The sequence below is a fragment of the Gossypium hirsutum genome, chromosome A04 (assembly GCF_007990345.1).
Source record: "Gossypium hirsutum isolate 1008001.06 chromosome A04, Gossypium_hirsutum_v2.1, whole genome shotgun sequence".
Lineage (NCBI taxonomy): Eukaryota > Viridiplantae > Streptophyta > Magnoliopsida > Malvales > Malvaceae > Gossypium > Gossypium hirsutum.
The window spans coordinates 78,119,696-78,133,742 of record NC_053427.1 but is presented as its reverse complement, the minus strand read 5'-3'; positions in this window follow the sequence as shown (position 1 = coordinate 78,133,742).

Genomic DNA, 14,047 nt, shown 5'->3' with positions numbered 1-14,047 from the left:
TGGTGTTTTGAATTAATTGAACATAAATTTAGTTGAAAAAAGTAAACAAAATATGTAATACTATTATGAAAGAATTTTAAATGATATCATTAACCAATGATGCAATAAATTTCATTTCTTCAATTTTATCTTTTCAACCAAAACTAATTTTTATATAAATTTTTAGTAAGGGTAATTATTACATAAAAGCTTTTCACTCATAATATCATTTATATTATTTTTGCTCACCAATTATTTATTACCTATATTTGTTTTCTTGTTTTCTTTTTATATTCATTTGAAAGTTTTTATGCTCATAAAAGTAGTATATGTTAAAACATAATATTAATGGACTACTCCAGGAAAAAATACTAAAATAATATGAAAAATAATCTATTAGTGAAATCAAAATTATTTATCTAAATGATATTTTTGCTATAGTTGAAAGGATAAATGTAAAGACTAATACTTAAGTTGCTACATTTTTCAATTGGAGTCTAGATTAACAAATAAGATGCTGACTTAGGTCTTGATCATTGCATCCGTCCTTTCAACTGTAGTATAAGGTGATAGGCATAGGTTTAGGGTAAAATGTTTGCCCAAACATCTTCAAAAACCTAAACATGAGCTTGGGTAAAAATCCAATTATTCAGTTCTCACTATATAAACTCTTAAAAATCCTCAAAAAAATATTGCAACACAAAAGAAATCAGAGGACAACAAAAAACCCTAAAATCCTTATTTTTTTCTAACCCACCCTAAATCACCAAAATAATACAACAAACACTACAAAAATAAATTTTGATCAATTGCAATTCCGAAACCACGTAAAAATTTTAATTTCTTTTCATTTTCATCTTTATAAATAATTAATATTTATTATGAATTTTAAATAAATAAAATATTTTAAACTTATATATGTTTTGAATGTTAGTGTAGAGAAATGTGATTGAGACTAATAAAATAATATTAAAATATTTTGTAATAAAATTAAATTATTTACATTATTTTAAATAATCATCCATGTTTCTCAACAAATCATTGTAAGCAACTTGACTAATTTTTAATTTTTTTTAACATTTATAGGTGAACGTTTATTATTGATAAATATGATGATTAAAATATATGTTAGGGTTAGGAAATTATCAATTTAGTGGCATTGTTGGTATAATTGGATCGGTGAAAATGGTCCCCACTTATTGATCTGGAACTCCTATTAGGACTCAAGCGTAAAGCGAAACAAGGGCTAATCTTGAGATGCAGTTAACATGCGTTGTTGGACACATCGTTGTTGTAAGTGGGTTAATGCAGAAACCTATTTTTATGTGTTACCCTGATCGTAGGCTAGAAATACAGAAATATAATATTTTAAGAGAAACATTTATATATGTGGAGCATAAAGTTACTTGTAAAATAAATTTAAAATAAAATTTAATAAATTAAAATCTATAATATTAAATCATTAAGAATAAATTAAGAACAAATCTAAGAACAAAATTAGATGCAGAAGTGTACCTGAATTTATGAATTTCTTGAAGTTTTACCGGATCTTGGGGATTTGATCTTCCAAATTAGCATACAAGAAATTCAGAGAATATATTAGAAAAGATATCTTGTGTATAATTTGAGGACTATAACATTGATATTTATAACATTGACATATTAGTTCTAATCAAGTTCTAATTAGCCCATCATTAATCAAAATTTGATTAGAATTCAATTACTAGAGTATCTACACATATTTGACTCATACTTTATTTAATAATTAAAGCCCAATAAAATTTTAATCAAATTAGATCACTTTTAATTTGGGCTAACCTATCATGATAGTAAATAATATGATGTAATTACCCTTATTATATATGTGATGTCCATATTTTCCAACAATCTCCCACTTGGACCACATATATATACTAACTACTCTATAATTACATGTCATTATATAATCTTATGAGCTCAAAATTTTACTATCATATCCAAAAGGTATTCCGAACAATCTTGTCCATTAATTATGTTAACACAGAATCAAGACGACTTTCGTTACATATATCGTAACTAAATCCATCCATGATCACATATATTAACACAACCAAATGACATAGATCAAGTATGGATGTGTACCATGGAAATTACATGCAATATGATCTAAACATGTCTATTTCCAACTGGTCCTCTTTAAACTTAAGTGAGGTCAGTACCAAAATAATAAACATAATAAATAAATTGAATACTTTATTTTTTATTAGAAAATAACTAAATACATTAATGTCTGAAAACAAACATAAAACAAATAAAATATAAACTCCCACTAAATTATGATATCCTCAAACAATATAACACCCATATGAGGAGTGTGCTCATAAAAGACCTTGGGTGGTAAACTTTTTGTGAGCGGATCCACTATCATGGAGTTTGTCCCAATGTGCTCTATGGATATTTGACTATCTTGCACTCTTTCTTTTACAACTAGGAACTTTATGTCAATATGTTTTAACTTAGATGAACTCCTGTTGTTATTGGAATACAGCACTACTGACTTATTGTCACAAAATAATTTGAGTGGTCTTTCTACATTCTCCAAAATGCGCAGTCCTGTGACAAAGTTCCGCAACCATATTCCATGGTTTGATGCCTCATAGCATGCTACAAACTCTGCTGCCATAGTGGACGAAGCTACAAGTGTCTGTTTGACACTTTTCCAAGATATAGCTCCTCCAGTGATAATACTCTAGGATGACATATTTTTATGTATTAATTATATGTTTATTTTGAGTATGATCCTACTAATTTGAACTATTTATGGTTTTTTATCTTATAGGGACTAAATTAGAGGTAAAATGAAATTTGGGGCTAAAAGCGTGAATTTAAAGTTAAATTGGGCCAGCATTCTAAGTAGGAGAGAAGTGGTGTCGGAAATGCAAAGTGTGGAAGATTTTGGGAACAAAAATGCAAAAGAAGAGATTTTATAGTACAAGACTCTATTTGAATTTCAATTATATTAGGATAATTATTAAGAATTATTATTTAGATTTAATTTTAGCTTTTATCTACATTTATCTTTAATTATCTTTAATTATATGTATTTATCTTTTAGAATTTAATTAGGAATATACTAGGTTTCCTAGTACTATAAATATAAATAGGGGATAGAGTGACACAAATTTCACTCATCTTTTCTGTAAACACTCTCTCCCCCATAAAGTTTAGCCTTTTGTTCTTTCCATATTTTCAATAAAAATTCCATTTCCATTATACTGATTTCCTTTTCGCAAAAATCATGAGCCACTAAACTTATTTAGCCAAAGGTTGTCGAAAATCCCCAAAAGGGTTCATGAGGCTTAGAATCGGCGTTTAGCTTTCTCAAACGAGTATTCATTGTTTCTCTGCATTTCAGGGCTGACGCTTCTGTCCATGTCCTTAAAAAGTGATCTTTTCAACGTGTGCAAGGAACAACCGCTTTGTATATTTTGGAAATGTTGCACAGTCAGTTCGTTAGCTTAATGCGTCAGAGGTTGGCGAGCCCAAGAGACAAAGTGGCGTGGTATTCACCATTGAGAAGTGATGATCTAGCATAAGATAATCCCCAAAAAAACGATTGTTGGCTAGAGTCAGGTTCTGCTAAATCGTAAGTATAAAATCTTAGAGCTGGTGATCGTAGGCGTCTTCTTCCATTATAACTGGCTTTTATTGTTTGAGAAGGATAACCTAAAAGCCGAGGATTGAACCCAAGGTGGATCAAGGCAACCGAAGGCTGGAATATCTCCATATCTCCATAAGAATTTTTTTCCTCAATTCTATTTATTTCTATTATTTTAATTTTAATTTTTGAAATTTCAATCAAAACTTTTAGTTCTGTTTTTATTTTTTTTTCCAGATCAAAACTTTTAATTTTGTTTTTAATTTTTATTTTTTTAGGTACGCAGGTTTTCTTGGGCACGATTTTGTCCAGGATTTCGAGTAATAAGCAATTGTGCAAATCCAGTTCCTGAGGATTTGACCCTACTTCCCTTATACTATTATTTTTATTATTTTTATTATTTTATAGGGATAGAATATTTTTGATGCTCTCAACGACCGCATCAAATTTAGGCATTGTTGCCGGGGACTGGTAACATACTGATCTTTTTTTTTGTTTCATATTACCAGATCTGCTCCAGGTACTCTTGCGTTTGATTCAGAATTAGAGAAGACTGCAAAGGCTAATCGCAAGGAAACAAAGTTACAAAAAAAGCAGTCAGCGGTGGTTGGAACTCAAAATAATCCACCGCCAGAAATCGAAGTCGACGACGAAGTTGAGTATAGGGTTAACGAAAACCCTATTCGAACATTCGAAAGCAAAAAAATAGAAGTCGACTCACCAGAGGAAATGCTTAACGCTAGGGTTAACAAAAACCCGAATTTAGCAAATCAACCAATGGCTTAAACAATTCGGCAACTGGTCGAAGCTTCGGCAGAGCAACCACCATTGTGCATCATGTATCCTACTATAGATACTGATTTTGAACTGAAGTCAAGTTTAATCCAGCTACTGGCAACTTTTCGTGGGTTGCAAAATGAAAATCCCCACAAACATCTGAAAGAGTTTCATATGGTTTGTCTTAGTATGAAACCTCAGGAGGTAACTGAGGATCAAATTAAATTGTGTGCTTTCCCTTTTTCCCTAGCAGATTCAGCTAGGGAATGACTATTTTATTTACCTCCTAGATTTATTACAACTTGGGTTGAAATTTCTCGTTTGTTTCTCAACAGGTTTTTTCCAACATCACGTGCAGTTGAGTTAAGAAGAGAGATCGTTGAAATAAGGCAAAAAGAAGCAGAGTCTCTTTATGACTATTGGGAGCGATTTAAGAAGTTGTGTGCGAGCTGCCTGCAACACGGTATAACAGAACAATCTTATCTCCAATATTTTTATGAAGGCTTGAAACCCATAGAGATGAACATGGTAGACACCGCCAGTGGAGGAGTATTAGTTAACATGACTCCTCAACAAGCAAGGGACTTGATATCCATGATGGCTATAAATACTCAGCAATTTTGAGCCAATCCTGAACCCCCTAGAAGGGTTCACCAGCTAAGTAATTCAACCCTAGAAGATAAAGTTGATAGACTTACTAATATTGTAAATTCACTTTTTACAGAAAAAGTAAGACCGGCCCGACTATTCGAAATATGTGCTACCCCTGAGCATACAACTGATGCATGTCCTAGTTTGTATGATGATACTATGACCTATTTGGATGCTGTAGGGAACTTTCTAGGGCCACCACAAAGGCGATATGACCCCTACGCTAATACCTACAACCTAGGATGGAGAGACCCGTCTCAACTTGAGTTATGGGGCAAACCTGCAGTATTACCAACCATACCAAAATTGAGTTCCACAACAAATGCAAGATTCAGATATCTCTCTAGAAATCATGGTCAATAAATTAACAGCTAATGTGCTTGGTTTCCAACAGAAGATACAATCGCAAACTGTTGATTTCCAACAGTAAATACTACGTCAATCTCTTAATTTCCAGAAGGAAACAAAATATTTTCAACAGAAAACTGAGGCGTCTATAAGAGAGTTGACTACATCAATTGAGAAAATGAACTCATAAGGGAAGCTGCCATCACAAACGGAACCTAATCCAAGACAACACGCAAATGTAGTAACGTTGCGAAGTGGAAAAATGCTGGAACCAATTCTTGGCAGAAATCTTGGCCAAGATTCTGCCCAAGAAAACCCTGGAAATGATGAATAGGTCCGAGTGAAACCTCCATTTCCAGGACGATTGAACCAATGTCGAAAAGGTAAAGAAGATAAGAAGATCCTCGAGACATTCAGAAATGTCGAGATCAACATACCATTGTTGGATGCCATCAAACAAATTCTGCGTTATGCCAAATTCCTCAAAGAGCTCTGCACCATCAAACGAAAATTAATAGGTAATGAAAAGGTAAGTGTTGGTGAGAATGTATCTGTAGTGTTACAATAGAAAATGCCAGCGAAATGCAAAGATAGGGGCATGTTTGTAATACCATGCAAAATAGGCCATTTGGAATTAAGAAGGTTATGTGTGATTTAGAGGCCTCTATAAATGTCATACCTTTTTTCCTATTTATGAATCACTTAATGCAGGTTTTTTGACGAAAACAGGTGTTATCATTCAATTAGCAGAAAAGTCTATTGTGCATCCCGAAGGAGTCCTTGAAGACGTATCAGTGAAAGTCAACGGACTTATCTTTCCTGCGGACTTTTATGTGATAAAAATGGAAGAAGATAAAGCTTCTAGGTCTTCAGACATCTTGTTGGGCTGACTTTTCCTTAGTACCGCTAGCAGTAAGATTGACGTGCATAGTAAAACTCTTACGATGGAATTTAACAGGGAGATCGTGAAGTTTAATGTTTACAACACTATTAGTTACCCAAATGAAATCTTGGATGTAAACCGTGTCGACATAATTGACTCATTAGTAGAAGAAACTTTTGAGTCATCTTATGGAGATAAATCTAAAATGATGTTTGATGATTTTGAATCTGTTAATGAATTATTGGCTCTTATGGATACTAAACTTCTACCTTCTATTGTGCAGGCACTAGATCTGAAATTAAAACCACTTCCTGAGCATCTCAAGCACGTATTGTTGGAGAATGATGAGACCATTGTCGACTTAAAAGGGATTAACCCCCTGACAGGCATACATAAGATTTTCTTAGAGGAAAATATGAAATTAAAGAAAGAGGCACAAGGACGATTGAACCCAAATATGGTAGATGTGGTAAAAAAGGAGAATTTCTAAGCCCATACGAACGAAAGAATTAAGTTGGAACAGCCTCCAATACTAGTTGATGTGTCAAGCTAGTGACGTTAAACAAGCGTTTATTGGGAGGCAACCCAATTTTTATTTTTCTTTATTTTTATTTTATTATTTATTATATTATATTATATTATATTATATTATTATATTATATTATATTATATTATATTATATTATATTATATTATATTATTATTTATTACTTTATTTTCAGATATTGATACATTTCTCTTCTTCTGTCTAGGTAAACCGAAGCGAAAATAGAGAGGAAAAGGAGAAAAATAAAAAAATTTGTATGAAAACAACCTTTATCCTATCCCTATTCCAGCCAGGAATAGTAGTTTCCTGCCCTAAGACTACCCAAAGCCTGTAGCTAATCACACACCCTTCAGCCAAACAACCCTCCTATACACAACCAAACCTTAAAATTTATCCCATTCTTTTTCACCCAAAAATTAAAACACCCCCACAAGCTGCCGCACCCTCTTTCTACTCTCCTCCACCGCTGATTTCTCCAACACCATAGTGAGAACCCGAAGTGAGCTGCCGTCGAGCCATCCTTCACCATCAACTTATGTCGGCGTCGTTTCTCGGTACCCCAAAACATTGACTTGACCGACGGTTCCTCCCCCTCCTTCTTCTCTATCGCACACGTCGATCGTGCCATCTTCTTCATCTCCACTAAACAAATCGCCTCCCTCGTCCAGCAGATGGCTAATCTTATTGCCGTTTTGCGCCAACGACATTAACTACATGGGGAGTTTTTTTAAACTCTTCTCCTTCCACCTATTTATTTCTTTATTATATTCCACATCAAGGACAATGTGTTTTAAGTAAGGGGAGGCATTCCACATTTTTCTGTCATTTCATATGCTGTTGTTGCTGCTGCTTTGTGCTCGTTACTGCCCATATTTTTTTTAAAGAATATTCTACCTCTTTTCATTGCCAAGAATTTAACCACGACTTGCCTATTGTTTGACCTACATGCATGATTCTTGTCTATTGAGTTAGTTATGATTTTACCTGTTTAATTTCATCTCCACTGTTTTATTTCTTTTAGGCTGAATAATCATGATTGATAAAGTTAACCCTATTTTACTTATAGTAAAATTGATTAAGTCTAAATGTAAAGAGAACACTTAATGAAAATTGCATGCTGAATTTTTATTCATGACTGTTGGTAGTTGCCGAAACTTATTTTTTACACTTGATTGTTTTCCTTCGTCCTCCAAATTAAAATTCTATTTCATTATAATAAATTGTGATGCTTTCGTGGTTATGAGTACAGTTTAAAATGTGACTGACTGAGTAACCGGGGTAGGGTGCTTGGGTTGTCATCCTATTTCTCGTCAAAAGGTTGTGTGACGTGTTAGATAACTCCACTGACCGAAATTAAATAATTTTTTTTAGGAATACGTTGGGCTGAGTAATTGGGGTAGGGTGCTTGGCTGTCATTTTTCTTCGCGTCAAAAGGTTCGATACGTTCTTAAGAAAAATATAGTAAATTAGGAGTATGTTGGGTTGAGTAATCGGGGTGGGGTGCTTGGCTGTTATCTCTCTTCGCGTCAAAAGATTCAATATATTCTTAAGCAATAATAACAATAATGATAAAAAGAAAAAAAAGAAAAAATTAGAAAAAGAAAAAAAAGTGATGTATTCACAATAAAATTGAATTTAAGGACTAAAGGTGGAAACGAATAAGGTTTCTTGGTAAGTTTAGTAAATTACCTAATTTTCATGAAACAATCCAAGTCGATTTTGATTTTTGTGTGCATTAATTGGAATACTTTTTCAGTTTTACTTAAAGCAAGTTAAGGTTCTCTTTATTTTTCACATGCATTATACCTACTTGTTATAAAACTTTGGAGTAGTATTTCTTTCATGGCAAGATCTAAATTTCACAGTGGTTAGGAACCATATTTGAGGGCAAGCATGGGCTAAGTAGGGGAAATTTGATAATACTCTAGGATGACATATTTTTATTTATTAATTATATGTTTATTTTGAGTATGATCCTATTAATTTGAGCTATTTATGGTTTTTTATCTTATAGGGACTAAATTGGAGGCAAAATGAAATTTGGGGGCTAAAAGCGTAAAATTAAAAGTCGATTTTGATTTTTGTGTGCATTAATTGGAATACTTTTTCAGTTTTACTTAAAGCAAGTTAAGGTTCTCTTTATTTTTCACATGCATTATACCTACTTGTTATAAAACTTTGGAGTAGTATTTCTTTCATGGCAAGATCTAAATTTCACAGTGGTTAGGAACCATATTTGAGGGCAAGCATGGGCTAAGTAGGGGGAATTTGATAATACTCTAGGATGACATATTTTTATTTATTAATTATATGTTTATTTTGAGTATGATCCTATTAATTTGAGCTATTTATGGTTTTTTATCTTATAGGGACTAAATTGGAGGTAAAATGAAATTTGGGGGCTAAAAGCGTGAAATTAAAGTTAAATTGGGCCAGCATGCAAAATATGAGAGAAGTGGTGCCGAAAATGCAGTGTGGAAGATTTTGAGAACAAAAATACAAAAAGAAGAGATTTTATAGCACAAGACTCTATTTGAATTTCAATTATATTAGGATAATTATTAAGAATTATTATTTAGATTTAATTTTAACTTTTATCTACATTTATCTTTAATTATCTTTAATTATATGTATTTATCTTTTAGAATTTAATTAGGAATATATTAGGTTTCCTAGTACTATAAATATAAATAGGGGATGGAGTGACACAAATTTCACTCATTTTTTCTGTAAACACTCTCTATCCCATAAAGTTTAGCCTTTTGTTCTTTCCATATTTTTCAATAAAAATTCTATTTCCATTACACTTATTTCCTTTTCCCCAAAAATCATGAGCCACTAAACTCATTTAGCCAAAGGTTGTCGAAAATCTCCAAAAAGGTTTATGAGGCTTAGAATCCATGCTTAGCTTTCTCAAACGAGTATTCATTGTTTCTCCGTATTTCGGGGCTGACGCTTTCGTCCAAGTCCCTTAAAAAATGATCTTTTCAACATGTGCAAGGAACGACCGCTTTGTATATTTTGGAAAGGTTGCACAGTCGGTTCGTTAGCTTACTGTGTCAGAGGTTGGCGAGCCCAAGAGACAAAGTGGCGTGGTATTCGCCATTGAGAAGTGATGATCTAGCATAAGATGATCCCCAGATTATTGGCTAGAGTCAGGTTCTGTTAAATCGTAAGTATAAAATCTTGGAGCTGGTGGTTGTAGGATCCTCTTCCACTATAACTGACTTTTTTTGTTTGAGAAGGATCACCTAAAAGTTGAGGATTGAACCCAATGCGGATCAAGGCAACCGAAGGTTGGAATCTCTCTATAAGAACTTTTTTCCTCAATTTTATTTATTTCTATTATTTTAATTTTAATTTTTGGAATTTCAATCAAAACTTTTAATTCTGATTTTTCAATTTTTTTCCAGGTATGCAGGTTTTCTTGGGCACGATTTTGTCCAAGATTTTGAGGAACAAGCAATTGTGCAAATCTGGTCACTGAGGATTTGACCCTACTTCCCTTATACTATTATTTTTATTATTTTTATTATTTTATAGGGATAGGATATTTTTGGTGTTCTCAACGACCACATCATCCAGCTAACAGGTAAATATAACTTGATGTAGATTTCCTACTATCTTGGCATCTAGCGAAATTAGAATCAAAATACCCTATGACCTCCAAAAGATCTGATATCTTATAAGTAAGCATGTAATCTTTTGTTCTATGAAAATATCTCATAACCCTTTTGGTTGTATCAAATGGTCTATACCAGGGTTGCTTAAATATATGCCTAACATCCCAACAATATACGTAATATCCAGACGCGTACAAACTTGAGCATACATTAAACTCCTAGCAGCTGATGCATAAGGAATCTTTTACATTTCTTGAATTTCAAGGTTACTTTTAGGGCATTGAGTAAGACTAAATTTGTCTCATTTAGCGACAGGGGTGTCACCTGGTCTACAATTCTGTATGCCAAACCTTTTGAGTACTTTATCGATATAGCTCTTTTGTGATAATCCAAGAATACCTCGAGTTCGATCTCGATGTATCTAAATTTCTAAAACAAAAGAGGCGTCCCCAAGATATTTCATCTTAAAATACTTAGATAAAAATCTATTGGTTTTGTGCAATAAGCCTATATCATTAACGGTAAGCAAAATGTCATCAACATATAGGACCAGAAATATGTACTTTCTCCCATTAAAATTGTGATACACACAATCATCAACAATATTCATCTCAAAACCGAACGAAACAATTATTTGATAAAACTTGTTGTATCATTGAAGGGAAGCTTGTTTGAGTCCATAGATAGATTTTGTCAATTTACAAACCATATTCTTTGAGTCTTCCGACTTAAAATTTTCTTGTTGCACCATATAAATTGTTTCTTCAATATCGCCATTAAAAAACACAATCTTAACATCCATTTGATGTAACTCAAGATCAAAATGAGCAACAAGTACCATGATTATCCTAAAGGAGTCTTTCGATGAAACTGGAGAGAAAGTCTCTGTAAAATCAATACCTTCTTTTTGAGTATATCCTTTAGCTACAAGACGCGCCATATACCTCTCCACCTTACCATTTGCATCTCTCTTGGTTTTAAATATCCATTTACAACCAATTGGTTTTGCACTTTCAGGTAATGGGACAAGTTCCCAAACTTTATTATCTTGCATAGATTTATACTTATCTTTCATGGCATCAATCCATTTTGAGAATTAGAACTTTTTATGGCTTGATGAAAGTTGATTGGATCATCTTCCATCATTCCATTATCATCCTCATGTTCTTGGAGAAATACAATATAATCATCTGGAATAGCATTTCTCTTCTCTCTTGTGGACCTCCTTAATGACACTTGTTCTTGAGGTTGTTGAGTTTGTTCTTCTCGAACAATTACCTCATTTTGAATAGGGAGTTGCTTAACATTGTCTTGTAGAGGTTCTAGATTCAGGTTTTGATCAATGATAAGTATAAGAACTTGAATATTGTCAAAAGTGATAGTAGGAATTGAGTTAGAATTCAATTCCTCCTCAAAAGCAATGTCTCTAACCTTATTTCTTCCTCCAAACTCAATATCCTCAAAAAATGTTGCAGTTCCTGTCTCAAAAATATTCCTTATTATGAGATCATAAAATTTATGTCCCCTGGATCGCTCAGAATAACCAATAAAATAGTTGCTTACTGTTTTAGAGTTCAATTTCTTTTCATATGGCCTATAAGACCTTGCCTCAACTGGACATTCCCAAATGTGAAAGTGCTTTAGACTAGGATTTTAACCTATACAAAGCTCATAAGGTGTTTTTGCAACTGCTTTATTGGGTACTCTATTCAGAATGTAAGCTGTTGTCTTTAATGCTTCTCCCCAGAGAGACTCAGGTAAGGTAGAATGAACAATCATACTCCTTACCATATCCTTAAGAGTTTTGTTTCGTCTTTCAGCTACACCATTCATACTAAGTGATCTTAGCATGGTGTACTGTGGGACAATACCGCATTTCTCTAGGAATTTCGCAAATGGTCCTGGACATTGTTCACCTGAACTATCATATCTACCGTAGTACTCACCACCAGGATCAGATCTGACGTTTTTAATCCTTTTGTTAAGTTGATTCTCAACTTCAGCTTTATAAGCTTTGAACATGTCCAAAGACTGAGATTTCTTATGAATGAGATATAGGTACCCATAACGTGAGTAATCCTCTATGAATGTTATGAAATATTGTTGACCATTCCAGGATGCCGTAGAGAATGACCCTCAAATATCTGCATGAATTAATTCTAGAACATCTGAAGATCTGTTAGCACCTAATCTCTGGGTTTTGGTCTGTTTTCCCTTAATGCAATCGACATAGACATCAAAGTCTGTGAAGTCAAGGAACTCTAAAATACCATCTGTTCAACTCTAACTTTTGAGATATGACCTAAGCGCCTATGTTATAATGATGCTAAATTTTCCTTATTTAATTTGCGTTTAATACTACGTGATTCCACATGCAATGTTTCATTATAAGATGCAACTGTTTCTAGCAAATAAAGATTGTCATAAGTATTTAAATAACCAGTTCCAATAATATTTGAATTTAAAGACAAATTAAATTGATTGTTTCTGAATAAACAATAATATCCAAATTTTTCCAACGAAGAAACAAAAACTAAATTCCGTCTAAGAAGTCATAAGTGATGTTATCAAAGAAGTCATCTCAACCTTATCGTTTCTAGCAAAACGTTTTTAGATTTCATCAAGGAAACCCTTGGCCTGAGTAATCTCTTCAGATTCTGTGCCCCTAAAGGCTTTTGGAATGCTGTGTTTCATGATCATTAGACTCATGTGATTTGAACGATCCCACCTCTTAAAATCCCTCTTAACATCAAGGGTGCTTTCCGCAATGAGAGATGCAAGTTGTTTTTCCTTTAGTGCAAGGTCTATGTCCATACTGCCAAGCACTATAAGCAAGTGTCTTTTCCATTCTTTAAAATTAGTCCCATTAAGCATGGGTATAGAATTTATATTAGTAGATATTGTGGCAGCAAAAGATGAATTAGCTTATTATAGAACAAAAAAAAAGCTTAAATTAATATTCATAAGTAAACAATAAATTCAAGATAATGGCTAATCCCATCTCAAGATACCAAACATAATATTAATATCAAGTCTTTGGACAGTAATATTAACAGTAAGTGGTACTCTTGTTGTAGAATTCAAACATTGTCAATAAATTATGTCAAATAATGAATTAATCTCTAGACTAACTTATTGCTTATATAAAATACCTTATAATTGTCACACATTTATCACCACAGGTGCCGTTGAAATTCGGCCAAATATTAACTTAATAATTAAATCCCAATAAAATTTTAATCAAATTAGATCACTTTTAATTTGGGCTAACCTATCATGATACTAAATAATAATATGTAATTACCCTTATTATACATATGATGTTCATATTTTCTAACATTTGTAACTAGGCATTATAAGAAGAATATTTTAAATATTTTGTTACAAGTATCACTCGGAAGGTGCAGAAAGATTTGTCTAGCTTGTTACGAGCAATAATATTTGCAAACTCATTCGTAAAACTCTAGAATTTCCTTAGATAAAGAATTTAATCCTTAACTAATTACCAGAATATTTTATAGATTCTATACCAATAAAGGTGAAGAAGGTAAAGGGCTAAGATGTTGTACAATATTAGGGTTAGATGTTTAAGTTTAGAATTTA